General features: G+C 35.8%; 1 pseudogene; it reads right to left on the bottom strand.

Moving 5' to 3' along the window:
- Positions 1-542: 542 nt before the first annotated feature.
- LOC121411764 overlaps positions 543-20,997 on the bottom strand; it is a 30,680-nt pseudogene continuing 10,225 nt past the window's right edge.

Raw genomic sequence — 20,997 nt, forward strand, 5'->3', positions numbered from 1 at the left:
GTAAAGATAAAAGCTTGGTAATGTTATTCTAATTGGAACTGCGAGTAATGAAGTTTTTATCATTTTCTATTGATATTTCCCTTCAAGTTGTCCAATGTGACGACTATCAATACTTCTACAATTATATGACTACCACTACTACCACTACTAATATTACTAGGCCTACGACGACGACTACTACTATTACTACTACTTTTACTACTACTACTACTACTACCACTACTTCTACTTCTACTTATACTACTACTACTACTACTACTACTACTACTACTACTACTACTACTACTACTGCTGCTGCTGCTGCTGCTGCTGCTGCTACTACTACTACTACTACTACTACATCGTGACTGTGCCAGACACGCTGAATGTGGGCTCTCCACCGTATTTTATTGTATATAATTGCGCTTTTAATATTCAAATACTACCTCTTCTATACCTCTACTGCTGCTGGTACTACTTACTGCTAATGACCTTAGTACTATAATGGCACTTATGACAAATTTTTGAAAGCGGTTTAATACAAATAAGATAACAATATTGGACCCAGGGAAAAGGAGCGGCTTTTGTAGACGGCTGTTGAAAAGAATGCTGGGAGAGAAGTTTCCTTACTGAAGTAGCCAGCTAGGGTATAAATAAAACGTTATTATCTACGATTTACGATATCTTATAAATCAATAGGACTGAAAAAAAGAAGTATACAAACTTACTCTACAGTCTTTTACCATTGAAACCTGTCCAATACATCAGAGTAGATTACAAGTTTTAAAAATGATGAAAATGCAGAGTTGAATCTTTTAATGATGAAATATTCAGCCGAAGTTGTATGAAAAAAATAAATACAAATAAAATTTTAAAAAGGTAAATGTTATGAATTTAACCTTATATATCAATGAAATATTCAGCCCAATTTCTACAATACCATGAAAAAATGGCAATGAAATTGTGATAAGAGTTATGATAATGGGCACAAAATACAGATACCGATGTTTCAAATTTGCGCAGTGTCCTATATGACCATTATCCACGATGAGGTAAAAATTCATCAGTTAACCAAAAAATGTTGTTTCACTTGTAAGTACAACTTAAAGCATTTTGAATAATACCTGGTTTCTGTCAGTGTTTTATCCAATAGTAACCATATCAAGAGTCAGAAACCAGTCTTATTTTTCTAAGCCAATCAAGGATCAAGGATCTGACGACCCGTCCGACCACAAAATATTGACAAATGTTGACAAAACGCTCTCCTCAAAAATTATTGCCAGAGAGTATCATGTTTGTGCTTTTATTTTTTTTTTGTTTATGACAAATCTTAGATAAAAGCAATACACATGCCTGCAATACAGATTCAGAGGCAGAAACGACAGCTAATACTTTCTAATATTCATTAATTTTTATTTTATTCTTTTAATATTTGCAACACTGTCATTTTCAGTGAATTGTCCTACAAACCTAATAAAATTGCAATGAAAATACCTATATCGATCATAATTCTAAGTGTAATAGTTCTTTTGTCGCTGACGTTCTACTTTTCCCATTAAAAAATTGAGATGCATGGTTCTTATTCTCGATATTACCCGCTACCATCGTCAACAAAGTAACAATTGTATTATAACTCAGAAAATTTAATTGGCAAGATCTATACCCTCTTCAACAAAACATTGAAATAATAATCTATATAGCGCTAAATAAATCGGAATGACGTGTCTAAGCGCTTTACAGATATGTTATTACTCCGGTAACCGGATTCAATCAGTCATTCCCACATCTTCCACTCCTGGGGGGTATTACAGTCGTTGTTGAGACGCACACAGTACTGGACAAGCTACCATGACGTTCACATCCTATCGGGTACCCATTTAGCACCTGGGTCGTGAGTGGCAAAGTGTGGATTAATGACTTGCCAAAGTGGCCAGACCGCCGTGGGATTTGAATATACGACCCTCTGTTTACAAGGCGAGAGTCAGAACCACTACACCACGGCTCCTCCACATGGTAATAGGGAGAAATTAAACCCTCAAATGTTTATTCTCTTCGCTGCTTCCTCTGCAGCACGATTCACCATGCCCTTTCTAATCAGAGCCGTGTAGGGTACGTCACCGCGAAGAAGATCTTGGCAAAATTTGGAATCATTCTTCAGAGTCAGCTTATCCTCTCTCCTATCCCCTGTGTTATTCTTCTTCGTATCGATACACATATCCATTGCATTCGACTCTATCTCTCTAAAATGTGCTAAATCTTCATGGAAGCTTGGGCCGTAGTCAACCACCCTCTTCCAGAATGTACGATTGAAGTGCTCGTAAAGCATGACATCGGCCGCGCTCCATTCCCTAATTCTGTCCGCTATATCTTGGTTTACGGAGAACCTATGGCTTTTGCTACGGATACCGTTCGAGATATAAAGAATGTCCGTGTAATCCCAACATAAAAGCTTTTTTAAAAGAATGAGCGATTCTTCGAAATATTCCGTGATCATAACCAGATCTATCTCCCTGGATAACTGGTCGATTTTGTCTTGAATTCTGGCCACGTTTTCCTCGTCGGCGTGTGGGCGAACCCGAGGTCGTACATCTGTCCATTTCGACTCCGTGACCAGAAATAACTCTTCATTGCGTAGTACTTTCGAGGCTGGGACATGAAAGTTTCAAACGGATTTTTCGTGGTTATTTTGAGGTGCTTGCCCATTTCGAAGTACCCGAACGCCGACTCGAGCTGAGTCACTGGATCCCGTATGATCGTGATGTACTTTGCCTCGGGTATAGCAAGATCCATCTCTTCCCTGTTGTATCTAACATGGTTCACAAGCATGTCGAAATCGTTCCGGGTTCTGTTTGGGATCTTATATACCATGGATCGCTTAAACAGGCCTTCATTCGAGATGATGTGACTCCCTTTAGACATGGCGAAACTCAAATTACGCAAGTATCCATAGCGTTCGAAGATGGAAGCCGTGGTGGTGGACCCCGTCTTATGCGTTTTGATGTAAACTATCCTTTCTGTGGGCTTACAGCTACTTTGTGAGTCCGGAGAGGTGGTTGCAGCGAGGACTGGGCCGGTGAAACCTGGACTAACAGGGTCGATGGCCGATGTCTTGGTCAAAGTTCTTGTAATACTATAAGATGCAGCTGCATTGGCGACATCGTTTTTGTTCGAGTCGGTGTCTTGTTTTTCCTCTTTGATCAAGCGGTGATACCTGAGGAGAAGAGAAGGGTAGAAATATAACTAACAACCACATATTGAATTTAACTAAAGGGGCATCATGTACTGTTTGGTCTATAGGGGGACAAGTTAACGTGGGAACTGTCTACAAATATGTCGTGAAATCACGTTTTTCTTTCAATGTGGGTACCAGGGTACCAAGATCTCACCAGTGACAATATAGGATGCCATAATCTACAAATATATACTTTGATATGATGATCATTTAGGATCTTCTTGGAGATAAACTTCGTTGAACTTCTACGCCTAGCGACCACACACCAACGGGCATTAGTACTCAATGCACGTCCCACCAATTTTCAGGCTGTAAGTACTATAACTGAGTGATCTATTATATAACTCACTCTGCTACTAATTTGAATTTGGAACTGGAATCGCATATTACTCCACATTTACGGTGGGCCTATACGTCTCTCTGAGAATACGAGAATTGGTTTGTTGTGGACATTCCTAGTATGAGAACACATTTTATGTGAACCTCCATGTCTTATAATTTCCTACCCGTGGCACATAGGCCTCATACTTTTACTATCCGATATGATCTATATAGTTGCCTGAAAAAGAACCATCACTTTTGCCATCATAATTTATTTGCCACATATGGTGATTAACTGATTGATTTACATACGATTATATGAACTGCCATTTTGCGAATTTGGAGACAAATATGGCGTCGTTTGAACCCGATGTAAGCAAACTCAAACAGAGATACCCTGTAGAGGGTGAGTACAAAGTTAAACAAAAGAGCCCATCAGGTAAACTAATCCCATTTGAAGCTATAGACCTAAATCTTTACAAAAAGGGCGCTAACAGTACATGCTTCTCAACCTCGGCTGAAAGAATTCATTATTGGATTGCTGCAATCGGTCAGAGGCTACTGTCCAGAAACGATTTGAATACTGATTGCAACAAAGATGACACAAGCAAACTTGAGTTCGTTATCCATGATAGTACAAATGACGGAGATATATTATATCGCGTCATTGTATACACTACAACGGGCAAAATCCTGATACAAGGGAAATACTTCCAACGTTGATGCGACGAAGAATTCGAGCATTGTAAGGGGCTTATTGCCTCTTTAACCCACAAGGTACCGGGTGAGCAACAAACAGCAGGTGCTGCCGTTCAGTCAAATGGCGACACGCATGAGCACCTGTCAGTAACGGCTGCGCCAACCATCTCCCGCCACAATGGAACGCATGCGCACTACATTGAAGAGCCCGACCAATCACACACTAGCGATAGTACATCCACTGATTATGCGCAGGAAGGAGCTGGAGTTGAGATTTCAGCTAATTCACCACCAGAGGGCGCCCAAGACAAAGCTGACCAACCATTTCATCTCTTGTCCTCTAGTGATGATGATGATGAAACCCCCAACGCAATCGCGACTGACGTCAAGAATCAGAGTACGACGGCAGCAATTGATATATCCAACGACTTAACATGCGGTCCAGAAACAAAGGAGAGCTCTAACACCAATCCTGGAAGGGAGACTAGCGTTGCATGAAATCCATCAATTGATCTTCCCGACATTCCCAAGTCCTTAGAAGTCTTTGGCTCGCGACTTGACACAATGGAGCTTGCGATCGTGAACATCACAAAAGCCATATCTCAAGTCATAACACAAAATGACAAATCCAATGAACTACAAGTTAACCTATTAGAAAAGCTCCAGAAAAATAAATGTTGTGGAAACAAATCAGAGTCTGACAAAAGGCCATTAGAAAAACTGATAAACGATGAATGTAAAATGCTAAGAAAAGAAGTTAAACAGATTGAGCAGATTAATATGATCGAGAAACGAAGAATAGCAGATGAACAAAGGGCTAACGTTGATAAGATGAATGGTGTAATAAATAGTCTTAGAGAGGAGAAAATAAAATTGGAGATAGAAAACGGTGGATTGATTGCTCATATCCAAGATCATGAACAAAGAAGAAATGACTTGAAAAGCTCTTATGAAGCTAGACTTTCAGATAAGGATAAACATATAGAAAACCTTCAAGATAGATTGATAAATGCCAAAACTGAAATGGAAGGTGGTCCGTGGATATCTGTAAATAACAGTAAAGTATCGGATGACAAATGTAGTAATGTAAATAACAGCAAAGTATCCAGTGAGGTAAATGATAGTAGGCCTAGAGCATACAGTGATGTAAATAACAGTAGAGTATACAGTGATGTACATAACAGTAGAGTATACAGTGATGTGAATAACAGTAGAGTGTACAGTGATGTAAATAGAGTATACGGTGATGTAAATAAGAGTAGAGTAACAGGTGACACATACAGTGATGTTACTAAGGGTAACAGAAGAAGCTTACAACATGAACAAAATTCTTCTAATACTAATAAACAGAGCCTGGGCGGTAGTCATGGTAGTAATTATGAAACAAGGCCTAACAGTTCCCGCTGGAGCTCGAGTGAGAGAATCACCCTTGTACATGATTCTACTGCTAAATCTCTCCACATAGGCAAGCTCACAGCTAGGGCTGGTGGGCTGGGTGAGAGGGTATATGCTCCTACAATAGATGAAGCAAGTAGGGCAATTGATGACATTAAACATCAAGATACTGTAATCATTCACACAGCCGTGAATAACCTCAAGACCCAAAACCCTGAACTAGTTGCAGAAGGATATAACCAACTCCTTCATAAATGCCTTGTGAGACCCTTTAAGAAGATTGTTGTCTCCCTCCCCACCCCTTCCTTAACAAAACCATGGAATGATAGAATATTGCAATTCAAAAACATAATCACTTCCCAATTTCCCGAGTCCCCCCAAATCTCTCTTTGTAATAACAACAATTTCAATCAATACGGAAGCCCTCAAGAACGCTTCTTTGTAGATGATGTTCACCTCAGCAATGAAGGAACCAGACTACTTTCTGGTAATATTATTCATACCACATTTGGTCGTAGAAATAAGCCAAATATGAGTCAATCTCCAAGTATGCCAAGGGTAACCTCTGACAGAAAGGACCATAAAGCCCTTGCATCCGAAATTGCAAATGCTATCATGAGGGCATGTAATGGATAACCCTCACTCTAAAGTTATTAGAGGGCATGTAATGGGTAACCCTCACCCTAGAGTTATTGGAGGGCACGTAATAGGTAACCCTCACCCAAGAACCCTAAAGTTATTATAGGGTACGTAATGGTCAACCCTCACTCTAGAATTATTAGAGAGCACATAATGGGTAACCCTCTTGAGTTATTGAAGAGTATAGACTAATCTGATGGGTTTTTTTAATAATACGGAAGTTTGGTCGAGCATAAGTATTAAAAATTACCGTAATATTTGAACAGCATTATTGGAAATTTTGTTTTGTAATTTCGTATACGAGTCGTCCTACTCCAGGAAATGTGACAGTGCATATATGTGTATATAAGAGGGTGTAAGGGTGTGTATATGGGTATATCATAAGCGACTAGTAGGCCTATATATATATTTATTCATTTTTTCTTCTTCTTATTTTTTTTTATTTTTTTTTTGCTCTCTTTCTCTTTGCTCCCGCTCTGTCTATCTCAATATCCCTTCTATCCTTCTCTGTTCTCCCCACCACTTTCTCACCCTCTTCCTCTTCTCAATATCCAGTAAGGATAATAACAACGATGATGATGATAATGATAAAAATTAATAACGATACTAGTAATAATAATATGAGTAATAATGATAATAATAATAATAATAAAGGTGATAGCAATAATAATGTTAATAAGGATAATAATAATAAAAATAATAATAACAACAACTATTAAATACATTAACGACAATGATGATGATGATGATGATGATGATGATGATAATTACAATAATAATGATAATAACAATGATAATAATAACAATAATAATAATAATCATAATCATAATGATAATAATAATATAACTAAGAATAATAATGATAATAATATTAATCATAATAATAATAATAATATTAATAATATTAATGATAATGATCAAAGTAACAATAAAGATATTGGTGATAATGAAAGTATACAATTATTTAAATAATTTTCGATGATAACCACAGTTTACGATAGGGGTAAAACCCATTTATATCAATGTTTGAGTTTATGTATTAGAACAAAAATGAAGTTAAATAAATATATAATTCAATTAGCAAAATTAGAAAGACAATATCATAATAACAACCACATATCAAACAAAGAAAAAACACGCTGCTCTTATTCTTTAAGAAGTTCCGACATAACGTTTACGAATCCAAGTTCGTTCCAAGGTATTACAAATGGAATATTTCAACTTGTACGTATAGCCCCTAAACTTATATTTATAACTTGTAACACTTGTAAAACCCTCCATACCGGGTTATGATATTCTTTAAAGCTAAATATAATAAATATATGTGTCATAAAAAAAATATATATATTATTCATAAATAATAATAAAATAATAATAATAACCATTTAAAGTATAATTTTGAGATCTATATCATTAATCGAACGAACCCTGGTACCCCGTCTTGTCATCCAATCATGAATAACTCAAAAGTCTCTAAACAATTATCAATTAGCTCTTGGAATGTAAATGGCCTCATCAAACGACTGAACGGAACTAGACAATGTAAATTAGACGAACCCTTATTACGTGAAAAACTTTTCTCAGATATTATTTTTCTTAGTGAAACACACTTATCAAACAGTGATAATATAGCATACAAGGGATATAAATACTATGCCAATTGTAGTTCAGATGGACCAAGCAGGCTGAGAGGAGGATTAGGTGTACTCATCAGACAGTCTCTTGTAAAGGGTATCACAATTGTAGATAAATCCTCAAGCGAAAGTATATGGCTGAAACTCAGTCGCACATTTTTTGGCTTTAGGAAAGATATTTACTTATGTCTTTTGTATATTCCGCCGATTAACTCTACATTTACACTTAGGACGGGAATAGATAAAGATATTTTTGAAAATCTCGAAAAGAATATAGAAATATGGAATGAAAAAGGTGAAATTATTATCATGGGAGACCTTAATGCACATACAAGTAAAAATTAACGTGATTATATCAACTTAGACTCTACTGATCAATCAATAAACTCCATACCAAACGCATATATTGCCGATACAACTCCCCAGTGCAGAAACATGTCCATCAAACAAACCACAAATAATTACGGAAAACAAATCATAGATCTTTGTATAGCCGCTCAAATTAGGATACTAAATGGTCGCACTCTTGCGATACCAAGGGAAGAGCGACTTTCTTTAATACAAGAGGCGTCTCAATAGTCGATTATTGTATATGTAGCGCTTCTTTACTTAGCAATGTTTTATCATTTGTAGTTGAAGAATTCTACCCGTTTTTATCAGATCATTGCCCAATAACTGTAACTATCCAGTCACTTCAATATATCCAAAATGACATGGAATTACACACAATACAGCCATGCAAATGGTCTAAAAAGATTGAAGACAAATTTATTGATTCAATACAAAAACACAACTTCGAACAAATCAGGGCAGATGCGACTGATATAATGAAAGGTGACAAGGATATTGATATAAAACAAAAGCTAAACCATATGGTTGACAACTTTTCACAGACATTAAGGGTCGCTGCTGGTAACCACACTAATCATAAGACAGCTCGGGTTAAGAAAAAAAATAAACCTTGGTTTAATTCCTGCTGTAGAACCAAACTACGCCTGATAAGGAAACTCTGTAGAGAGCTTAAAAAAACACCATGGAATAATGAACTTAGACTTAAAGTACTAACTGAACAAAAAGCCCTTCGTAGATTAAGTCGAAAAAATCATAGAGCTTATAAAAGAGAGATATTTTACAAATTACACTCTCTTGACAACAAAGACACAACTTCCTTTTGGAATATTATAAACAAAATGAAAGAAAAAAAGATGGATGACCCCTCAGTCAATATATCAGCAAAAGAATGGTACGATCACTTTAAAGAACTAATGAACAAAAATTATACCGATAACTTTGATACCCTTACAGACTCCAAACGCACAACATTTGATCCAGGAAAGCTTAATTGTAGTATAAGTGTAAATGAAGTACTAGATGCTATTAAAACACTCAAAAAAAGCGAGTGGCTTTGACAATATATTGAATGAAATGATAATAACATCCGGCAGCATTCACATTAACACATATGTTGATATATTCAATGCCATACTCAAGTCAGGCGTATACCCAAACCTGGAGAGAAAACTTCATTAAACCAATCTTTAAAGGGGGGAACATTAATGATCCTGGTAACTATAGAGGAATTGCCCTCACAAGCACCCTAGCTAAACTCTTTTCAAGAGTACTATACAATAGACTCCATAAGTACCTTGAAGAAAATAGCATAATTGAGCCTAACCAAATAGGCTTTAGAAAGGGCTGTAGAACTAGTGACCATATTTTCACTTTAAAAACGATGATAAATAAAATGTTAAAAAAAATAAATATCTATATGTACATGTATGTTTCGTTGACTTTCGGAAAGCCTTTGACCTTGTTAACAGAAACGCTCTTCTTTTTAAACTAAAAAACTACAACATCTCTGGTCCGTTCTATGATATAATTGAAAATATGTACCATGATGTACGTTTTTCCATTAAATTACAAAATAAAATAACACAATCATTCCCCACTTCGGTTGGAGTAAAACAAGGTTGCGTATTAAGCCCCACCCTTTTTTCCATTTACTTAAATGATATTATTGATTCATTTGGGGAAGATTGTCATCCAGTAACACTGAGTTCAGGTCAAAAGATATCGTGTCTTCTCTATGCCGATGATCTTGTTATCAGAGATGACATGAGGAAGAACATGGTAAACTAATTTTAACCTTTTCCTGGATGGATGATACTTGATTTCACCCTTCCTACGGAACTTTTACAAAGCTAATAATGCTTTCAGAGTCTCACTTTTTAATGTACTTTTTTAATAACCTGTTTTCTGTCCTTTTTTTTCTTGATAGTATGTACCCTTTTTCATTCCGTTTTTGTATATTTGAATGTATGTCAGAGGAACATGATCAATTATGTATTTATCTTCACCAGTCAGTATTCATGAACATATATCTGCAACTTCATTTAAACATACTCATTGGAAAACATGAATTCTTGCATTTTTTTATATGAATCCGTTAATAGATATTGATCCAGACTTAAATATGTTTAATTTTGTAAACACAAGTACTTCTACTTACACACCAAATGAGTTTAATATGAAGGTTCATAAACATCTTGGGCTGAGTATACTGCATATAAATGCTCGTAGTCTTCAGAAAAACTTTGAAAAAATCTCAGAATTTATATCAACAATTCATATATCTTTTTCAATTATTGCGGTTTCTGAAACGTGGATTACTGATATACCACTTTTACCTTTTGAGCTGGAAGGCTATACATTTTTGAATTCCAACAGGGTCTTTGGTCGAGGAGGAGGTGTAGGTTTTTTTGTATCAAATAAGTTAAAATACCGAATAAGAAATATTGTTTATGAGAATGAGGTTAATGATTATGAATATTTATTTATTGATGTCTTAAATCTTTATAACATCGAAACTACAGTTGGAGTTTTATATAGAAAACCAAGTGGTAATGTTGACGAGTTCTTTAAATTTTATGAATACATGTTATGTAAACTTAAATGTGAACACTGCAATTTGTATATTGCTGGGGATTTTAACATCGACATCTTAAAACATCTTAATAATTCTGATGCTGCCAATTTTTTGAGTATCAATTCTTCTTATGGTCTCATACCCCTCATTAAAAGTCCGACTCGTATTACTGCCAATACTACTTCTCTAATTGACAATATCTTTACCAATGTTATAAATTGTATAAATTATAGTGGAAGTTTTAGTGTGGATATTTCTGACCACTTGCCAATTTTTCATCTCTCTCAAATCGAATATATTGATTCATTGATTGCAGAATTGTATGTTACAGACTGGTCTTCAATATATTGTTGTTCTGATGTAAATGAATCTTATGAGTTGTTTTTATCCAAATTACTAAATGCATTTGACAAACATTTACCTTATGTTAAATGTAACGATAAGAAACATCACATCCGCAAACCATGGATCACTCCTGAAATTTTACGTTATATTAGGAAAAAGAATAAGCTTTACAAAATATTTTTGAATAATCGTTCTTTATCTCATGAAAATAAATACAAAAACTTTAGAAACAAAGTGAATCAGATTTTGAGGAACGCCAAAAAATCATTTTACTCCAATGAATTGAACAGTCATCATAATGATGTCAAAGGCACATGGTCTGTACTGAATAATACTGAGAAAAACAAAAAAATCTCTTCCTAAGTATTTTATATTTGATGATAAACGTGTTGATGATCCACAGCAAATTGCGAATGATTTTAATAATCATTTCATTAATTCATGTGCCAAGGCTATTGATTTATTACTTCAAGACAATAGTTATCTATTTTCTGATTTCAAAGATTATCTGACAACTCCAAGTGGTGTTTCGTTATATTTAACACCAGTAAATGAAAGTGAAATTATTGAAACTTGTAAAACACTAAAAAACACTAAGTCATGTGGGTTTGACTCTATTAGCACTGTTGTTTTAAAGAAGATTATTTATTCAATTGTTAAACCAGTTACACACATTTTTAATCAATCCTTAGCAACTGGAATTGTTCCAGACAAACTGAAAATTGCTAAAACTGTTCCTATTTATAAAAAAGATGATTGTCATAATTTTGAAAATTACAGACCTATTTCAATTTTACCTTCTCTGTCAAAAATATTAGAAAAGTGTATGCATAAACGTCTTTTTCTTACTTGATAATAATAATATTATATTGTTAATAGTCAATATGGTTTCCGTTCAAATCATTCAACTCTACATGCTTTGATTAATTTACAAGACAAAATAATTGCAGCCATAAAAATAACAACGTTGGAATAGGTCTGTTTATGGACCTTTCCAAAGCTGTTGATATTGTGAATCATGACATTCTTTTATATAAGCTTAAATATTATGGTGTAAGGGGCATAGCACATCAATGGTTTCAGAGTTATTTACAAAACCGATATCAATATACTGTTTTTTATGAATATTCATCGGATCGTTTTATGGTAAATAATGGAGTTCCTCAGGGGTCTATTCTCGGCCCCTTGCTTTTCTTGATATATGTAAATGACATAGTTAAATCCTCTGGTAATTTTAATTTTACAATGTATGCAGATGACACAACAATATTTTATACGCAACCTAACCTTTCAAACTTAGAACAAAACTTTAATTTCGAATTGACTAAAGTGTGTAATTGGTTTAAAGCTAATAGACTCCTCATAAACAAAAAGAAGACCAATTTCATGATATTTTCTTTACATAACTTATCTGATATTTCAAACACGTTGACTGGCATTACCATTTCCATTGACTCCATTCCTCTAAAGAGGGTAAATTTTGTAAATTTTCTTGGAATCTATATCGACTGTAATCTAAAATGGGATACCCATGTTAACAATGTTATTTGCAAAGTATCCAGATGTATAGGTATTTTATTTAAGCTTAAATACTATCTTTCAAATCATTCTTTGTTTTCATTATATAATGCTCTTATATTACCATATTTATCGTATTGTGTCAGCGTTTGGGGTAATTGTAGTAAGTTAAAAATAAACACCTTATTTAGATTACAAAAAAAAGCTTTGCGAATTTGCACCAACAGCCATTACCTTGCCCATTCTGCTCCTCTCTTTATAAAACTCAAAACTTTGAATATAAGTGATTTATATCAGTATCAAACAGCAGTGTTAGGTTACTTGTATTTTCACAATTTACTTCCATATAATATTTCTACTATGTTTTCTTCAAATCTTAATGTTCATAATTACAATACAAGAAATCGATATAATTTTCATCGTTGGAAAGTTTTATTTATGTATGAAGAAAAATGTCCTCGATGTAGTATTCCAGTCATTTGGAATTCATTACCAAATTATATATCTCTTTGTAATAACCAAAACTCATTTAAAAAACATTTGAAAATATTCTTTTTATCCAAATACTGACATGTACATGTACCCCATGTAGTGCATACTGTTATTGCCATATTTTTTTTGTCTATGTTCCTCTGACACATTTCATTTTTGTTTCTTTTTTGTAAACATGTCTTTCAGTAACACATATAGTTAATTGTATCAAATATAGATATAAGGGAACTTATTTTACAGGGCCACATGGCCTTACTTTAGTTTCCCTTTTTTTTCATTTTCAAATAATTTAGCATGTATTTATCCTTTCTTGTTTTCATTGAAAGGCATTCTGTAAACTGTTTATATGTATTTTACTTTTATGAATGTATATTATTGCATGTATTTAATTTGTATTGTAATGGACTGTTTTTATATGATTATGGAAAATAAATGATCAAACAAACAAAAACAAACAAACTTCCGAAAATGAACTTGGGCTTCAAACAGCATTAAACCATGTAAAGACATATTGTGTAAAGTGGAACCTAGAAATAAATACAAAGAAAACCAAAATAATAATTTTTAATAAAGCAGGTAGAACACTTAATAAGAATAAATTTTTCTTTGATAATACCGAGATAGAAATTGCTAACGAATATAAATATTTAGGAATAATCTTTAAACCATCGTGCACATTTACTCATGCTATAAAACACTTGTTCAACAAAGCAAAAAAGCCCTCTTCAGTTTACGAAACATTTTACCAAAAGACAGAATCTCCCTTATAGCTCACCTTAAGCTTTTTGACTCTTGTATAAAACCAATTGCCCTCTATAATTCAGAAGTTTGGGCTGTTGAATATTTAATAAAAGAAAAAAAGTTAATTGAGACTTGCTATAAAACATTTCCCCTGAAGCCCTACAATCAAAATTTCTCAAAGTGATTTTGGGTACGAACAAGGCGGCAATGAATAGCGCCATGCTAGCAGAAACCGGACGATTTCCTCTTGCCCTCACTTCATTGAAAGATACTATCGGATTCTGGCACCACATGACTCGTACCTTGGTCACATTTGCTACGGCCGCCGTAGATTCTAAAATTTCTACGGCAAGTAGTAATTCTACGGTCGCCTCAGAATTTCCACGGCCACTTACTTTAGCGGTCACATATGTTACGGTCGCCGCACGGCGTATTTTTTAATTTATGGAGAAAAAAAATCTGCGGCTGACGTAAGTCCTTGAAATCATGACGTACGGTCGCCCTAGAGAGACCCTGCGCTGGCCGTAGGTTTTTGACAAATTCTACGGCAGACGCGAGGTGGCCGCAAGGCGCCCTCACGGCGGCCGCAGGGGAACTATACAGTGAGTATACCATGAATTGCTTTTCACACTCATCATGATATTTTACATTAAAGTAATTAAACATTTCATTTCAGAAAGTTTTTACAGTTTCGCACCGCCCATACACGCATTCTGGGCGGGAGGGAGGGAGTGGGTTTTCGGGGTCCGGCCCCTGAGTAGGCAAAAAGGGGGCGCCAAAAAGAGGGAGGGAAGAAAGGGAAAGAAAAGGGAGATAAAAAGGGAGGGAGAAAGAAGAGAAACAGAAAAGGGAGAAAAGAAAGAGATAAGGAAACAAGAAGGGAAAGGAGAAAGGGGGAGTAATAAAAGTGCGGGAGCACCAAATTAATATTCGACCTAGGAAGGGGGGTCGCCAAATTAATGTTTGACACTGATCTGAATATTATACGATCAGTAATGTTCGACCTAGGAATGGGGGGGGGACAAATTCGACCTTTGGGGTGATTCGCACGTCGCGCTCGCATCGAATAATTAGTTTGATGGACATCCTGTTAATGAATACCTAAATTGCGTAGAATGTCCAATTTTGGAACGGAATATAAAAAAAAGTTCAGCTCGCTCTTGGCGCTCGCGTCGAATAATTTTTAAGTGCCCATCCTGTTCATGATTACCAATAATGCTTAGAATTTACAAACTTTGGGTCATTTTGGAATATAAACAATTTTCAGCTCGCCCTGACAGATAGATAAATACCCATCCTGCTCATGCTTACAAAATTTATCAGAATATTCTATTTTCAGGTTTATACACAAGCTAAAAATCGCGTTCGCATTATTTATTTGGAGTTAAACATGTTAACTTGTTTGTAGGAATAAAGTTAAGATGTTAATAAACGCATTAGTCTTAAGTAAGAACTACACCCTATATAGGAAACAACAAAAATCAGCATTTAACTCCACATGATGATAATGGTGTTAATAATAACAATAATAATAATAATAATAATAAGGTCATATTTTACCCAAGTTAGCCCCTGGTGAAAAGGCAATATCTGTGATTCCTGGTCACATTAATTTTGTTCTTAAAAAAAGTGGTATTACATCATATTCATGGATAGTTTGCTTTTAAAAAAGTGGTCTGCAGTTGCCCTTTTTCATGTGATTATAAAATAAGATAATTCAACATGCATTTAAGGCACCTGTTTGCCTGACGAGGAGGGGTCGCCATTTTTTGTTCGAAAAGTACACATGCATATGGGCCAAAATTATAGGTCGGGCCCCCGAGGTGCAAAATTCTAAATACGCGCCTGGTGGCTCCCGAGCAGATAACACAAAAGGAGAAGGGGAAAGGAGGGAAGAAAAACAAGAGGGCAGCCGCACGGCCACCGCACGCTCGACGTACGGCCGCCGTAGACCGTTCTACGCCATGCCTACGGCTAGTCTAATTTCTACGGCGAGCGTAGAAAAGAAAAAATGTTATAACTCCGCGTTAAAATTCTACGGCCACCCCTACGGCCTGTAAAAAGTAGGAATCCGCCGTACGTCGACCCTGCGGCCACCGTAGATTTTCTGCGGCCGCCGCAGAAATCTCTCGAATTCAGGTATCTACGGCCGCCGTACGGCCGCCGTAGAGCAAATGTGACCATGGTATTACTCCGCCTGTAAAAGCCTGGTAAATAAAACATACGTTGAGTACAAAAATACAAACATAAATTACTGCAAATATATTGAATCTTTTCTAAGCTCATTGAGCTTCTCCCATGTATGGGAAAACCAAAATACGTTTTCGATTAACAGATTAAAAAAAAGCTATACACAGCAAACTACAAGACAGACATGGAAAGACGCTCTCTGCAATGAACAGTACCCCAAAAGTACCCAATACTCCACCAAACTGCAAACATATAAAACCTTTAAACTAGAATACAAAATGGAAAATTACTTATCACTAGACATAGAAAAGTCACATGTAACTAAATTCACTAAACTCAGAATAAGTAATAGCAATCTTATGATTGAAGAGGGAAGATATAAGAAACTAAAACCAGAAGAAAGAGTATGTCCTCTATGTAAGGCCGGTATAGAGGATGAACCTCACTTCCTTGTCACCTGCTCATGTTTAAAAGAGCCCAGGTTAGAACTATACTCTAAATTGAATGAAATATTACCGGATTTCCAAAGCTTAAACAATAATGATAAATTTAAACTAATGATGTCGAATTCCGAAATAGACTTAAACGCAATAATAGTTAAGGGAATAAGTGCAATGTTTGATAAACGTCTGGAGCTCTTGCAACATAATAATTAATGTATTCATAATACAAATAATGACAATAATAATAGTGATAATAATAATAATAGTGATAATAATAATAATAATAAATAATAATAATAATAACTTTTTATAGCGCCTTTTTAAGTGCTTTACATTGTAATTATTTACCCTTACCTACCCTTTTATTTTTGTTTTCACCTGAATATGGCTAATAGATAAAACTAGAGAAATTTTGTTATTATTGATTTGCTTATGTTTTAATATTGTTGTTGTCATTATTATTGTTGTTATTATTGTTACCCTTCTCCTCAAGCTCCCTTCTTCCTTTAAATATCACAATGTACTTATTATAATTTGTATTAATTCATTATGATGTAAATATGTATTATTTCAGTAGGTCATGTGACCTAAGACTCCACATACTGTATTATGTATATTATTATGTAAAAAAAAGTGGCTATATTCTATTATGTATCATATTAGGTATATGCCTATTATGTATTATGTACATGTATGCAGGCGCGCCGGAACACTTTCAGTTTTGGGGGGGCAAAATCCCGACTGAGGGGGCACAATATTTTTGACAGCGTGAGTAACCGAAGCGATCGAGCGGGAGAGGCTATGGGACCCCCCCCCCCCACGGTAAGGATTTTGTGTAAAAATAGAGTATAAAAGTTGCGTTTCTAAGTGCATTCAAAAATAAATTTCTTGAGAATTAAACAGTCTTGGAGTTCTTTTTGCTCCTTCTGTTTCCTCCCTTCTGACCCAGCCTGGTGTTTCTTCATGACCAGGGTCGCAGTTCCAGCAAATTACGAGCCTTATTGCAAACGAAATTGTTTCAAACCAGTGTAATATAGGCCTTTTAAAAGACTTTAAGATGACAAACATGACCGTACGCAGCCGGGGACCGCCGATCGAGAGGGCAAAATTCACAAAATTCACCAAAAGTGTGCACGAAATCCTTCAATTTCATTCTAGAAAATGCAAAAGCTCCCCCCATCACAAATCCCCTCGCTCTTACGTTTCTTCGAAAATTTAGGTCTTGCAGCCCCACCCACTCCCGGGTTGTTGTTTTTTTATTTTTGCAAACGTCCATGAATAACAAAAGCTGGGATGAACCAGAGAACATAGCTGCCATCTCGATCTGATTGGTAACAGGTAATGGGAAGAAGTTTTGGAATCTAAAATACATAAGTGCTATATATGAGCTGAAATAGTATCAGACAAAACGCCTTCCAATCATGCCAATGAATAGAAATAGAGGAAAATACGGGGCTGTGAAAATATCTTAAGATTTATTTTATAAAACTGTAGAGCACTACTGTAACGCTTATTTTTTTTTCTTTTATATTCTTTACATTATTATTCATATCTCGGATAATATGAGTCCGGTCAAGAAGACACTTTCACAGATGATTTTATTTTTTTCATGTCTAAACATTATCTCTAAGTTGCTTTCGAGTGGGATTCACCATTTTTACAAATTATAAATTATAATCCTCTACACATGATTATTCTGAGTGTAATTTTCTGATAACATGTCTATATTGAGTAGAAATGACCTTGGTATTTTCTTTAGGGCACTGAATTGTTATTATTATTTGTTTGGCGTCACCTGTGCCTGGGAGGCGAAAAGCGAACTGAATCACTATGATCCACAGGTCTCTCCGATATAACTGATGGGGGGGATGCAGGTGGACCTCGACACGGGGTTTCCCCTACTCTTATACGAATAGTGCAGTGGGTTCTTAACGTGCCAAGGTGGTGGTGACTCTCCTCTACACGGGGCCTCCATTTAACGTCCTATCCGAGGGACGGAGTGTTTTCCATTGTAACATAGCCTGCATCTATGAAACATGGGAGAGACGTTTACACACAACGCACTGACTTCAGTCATCCGCCCAGGGTGGACTCGAACCTACGATCTTTGGTTCGACTTCGACGGGCAGACGCGTTACCGACTGAGCCAACACCGCTCTCTTGTTATCACTGTATTAACTCAATTTATATTTAGTTGAAAATGAAATAATTGAAACAAGTTTCTCGAGATGTTATGGTTTCTGGGCTTGACAGCTATGACATAGATTCCATATCTTGCTCGAGTAACTAGTGTTCACGCGCGTTAGTTATATCGGGTCCGGTCTGAGCGTTTCTGGGCGACCGCGCGTTTGTTAGACGACACAGCCAGCATCATAGAATTATAAACCTAATCATTGGTGGACCACTATCAATTTGCCATTCGCTTTTAGTCTGAAATGTATTCATTAAAAGGTTAAACGTTATCACACTGTAATAAGATGGAAAAGGGGCTTATCAAAGCTATGTTTCACAGAGGAACTGTTCGTCAAAAGACGCGAGGCTTACTATGATAATGTATTTGCCCCGTCAGGGGCAAAATTTTTTCATTTTTGACAATGGAAATGACAATTTTCAGGCAGAAAAGTGCCTTCATTTACTTTTGTCCTTAAATAATTTATCATTTTTCATCTTTCAGGGGGGCACGTTGGGGGGCAAAATCTCGTTTTGCCCCCCCAAAATTTTATTTGGGGGGGCAAGTGCCCCCCGCTTCGGCGCCCTTGCATGTATGTTTATTAGAAAAGCGAAAGAATCATGAGTAATGCAACTAAATTTGAATTGCCAACAAGTTCATATTCAATTTCTTATTTTATTTTAATTCGTATGTTTATTATGTATATTATTATGTATATCATTTAAATTATTTTGTCTCTGTTTGTGTTTCATTGTATAATTTTGAGAACAATCCAACATGTTTGTGATTATAATCAATAAATTTTGAATTTGAATTTGAATTTGTACTTCCCTCTGATACATGTAACAATCATTGGCAGATATGTCTCGGGGGGGGGGCCATTAGGGCATTTTACCAACCACCATGCAGACGCTTTCTATAACGCAGAAAATCTATTGTCAAAAGCCCTTCATAACAAAGCAGCCTTTGTCGAAAATCGGTGAATCAAAACAGCACAGTCGTCCTGGACTTCTGACAAACCACATACTTGCAGTTTTTGTCTGGTCCGAATCTTAAGACGATGTGCTGTCCCGGTATACTAACTTTCGACAATGACCTCTAATCTTTCCAGTGTGATTTGGCGGGTATTTTCATTAGATTCTGAACGTTTCAGAAAGGATCGGCGAAGTGTTGCTTAAATATGACATTATCATCCATTGTAAAGATATTTTCCTCTTTCCCTATCGAAAGAAAAAGATCACCCGATTCATGCATTACAATCAAAACCATTTAGTCTAAAACGCATATGCAAATTGTTAACCGAAAACAACTTGATTGACCATCCATTGTTTTGCTCTGTTTATGCGCCTACAACACTCTACAATAACCATTGAACTCAAGTCCTTTGCGTAACATCTTTTTTTAATCTCATCAAAACTCCAGATGGTACTAACAACCAGCAAATATAGACATTAAAGATAAGAGGGTTGTCTAAAAGCATTATACGGGTATTATAATGCCAGTATTCCCCAGAGTATGCCTTTACTCTCCAGAGTCTCCAGTTGAGAAGATTGTTTGACATCAACACAACTTTTCTTCCACTGTCTTACATTATAAGCCGTACTCAGTCGTACTCAATTTCATTATTGGGTTAGTTACAAAGCATTATTTATGCTCTGCAAATACAAAAGAGCTAATCTAATCACTATTCACTCTTTTCTCGGATAATCTGGACCGATCTGTACATCCTTATCGAATCCATTATGGCTCATTCTGGAGTGAAATGTTCGTCTTTTCAGACATTTTCACTAATAAGAGGTAAAATCCACTCTCAAAAGATAAAAATTTCACCCCAAGAGGAGTGTGATTATTGAGGAGGAGTCTTTATATGGTAACCTTGCCATCCAAAGGTATCTTCCATGAAATCCTTGATTTTGATTGGCTGTTGAGCCTTGTTACCATGGTAGTTACCATTGGATGGCAAAGTTAGTAAATTTTATGAAACGGGGCCAAGGTTAGCTTAGCTCTGGGGATCGTTTCATCAACATTTTTGTCCGACAAGTTGTCAGATATGACAAGTTTCCCTGATTCTGATTGGCTGACAGGCACTCTTACTATGGTAATTGTCGGATAAAGTCCTTTCATGAAACGCTCCCCTGTAACACACTGTGAGTAATATACAGACAGTACACCGCCCTAGGTCGATGTGTTTTTCATTGAAAGTTTTCATGCATGTAAAGTTTGTTGTAAGAATAGCAGGAAAAATAATAAAAATATCGGTGAAGGTTTCCGTC

Source organism: Lytechinus variegatus, chromosome 3 (assembly GCF_018143015.1).
Source record: "Lytechinus variegatus isolate NC3 chromosome 3, Lvar_3.0, whole genome shotgun sequence".
NCBI lineage: Eukaryota > Metazoa > Echinodermata > Echinoidea > Temnopleuroida > Toxopneustidae > Lytechinus > Lytechinus variegatus.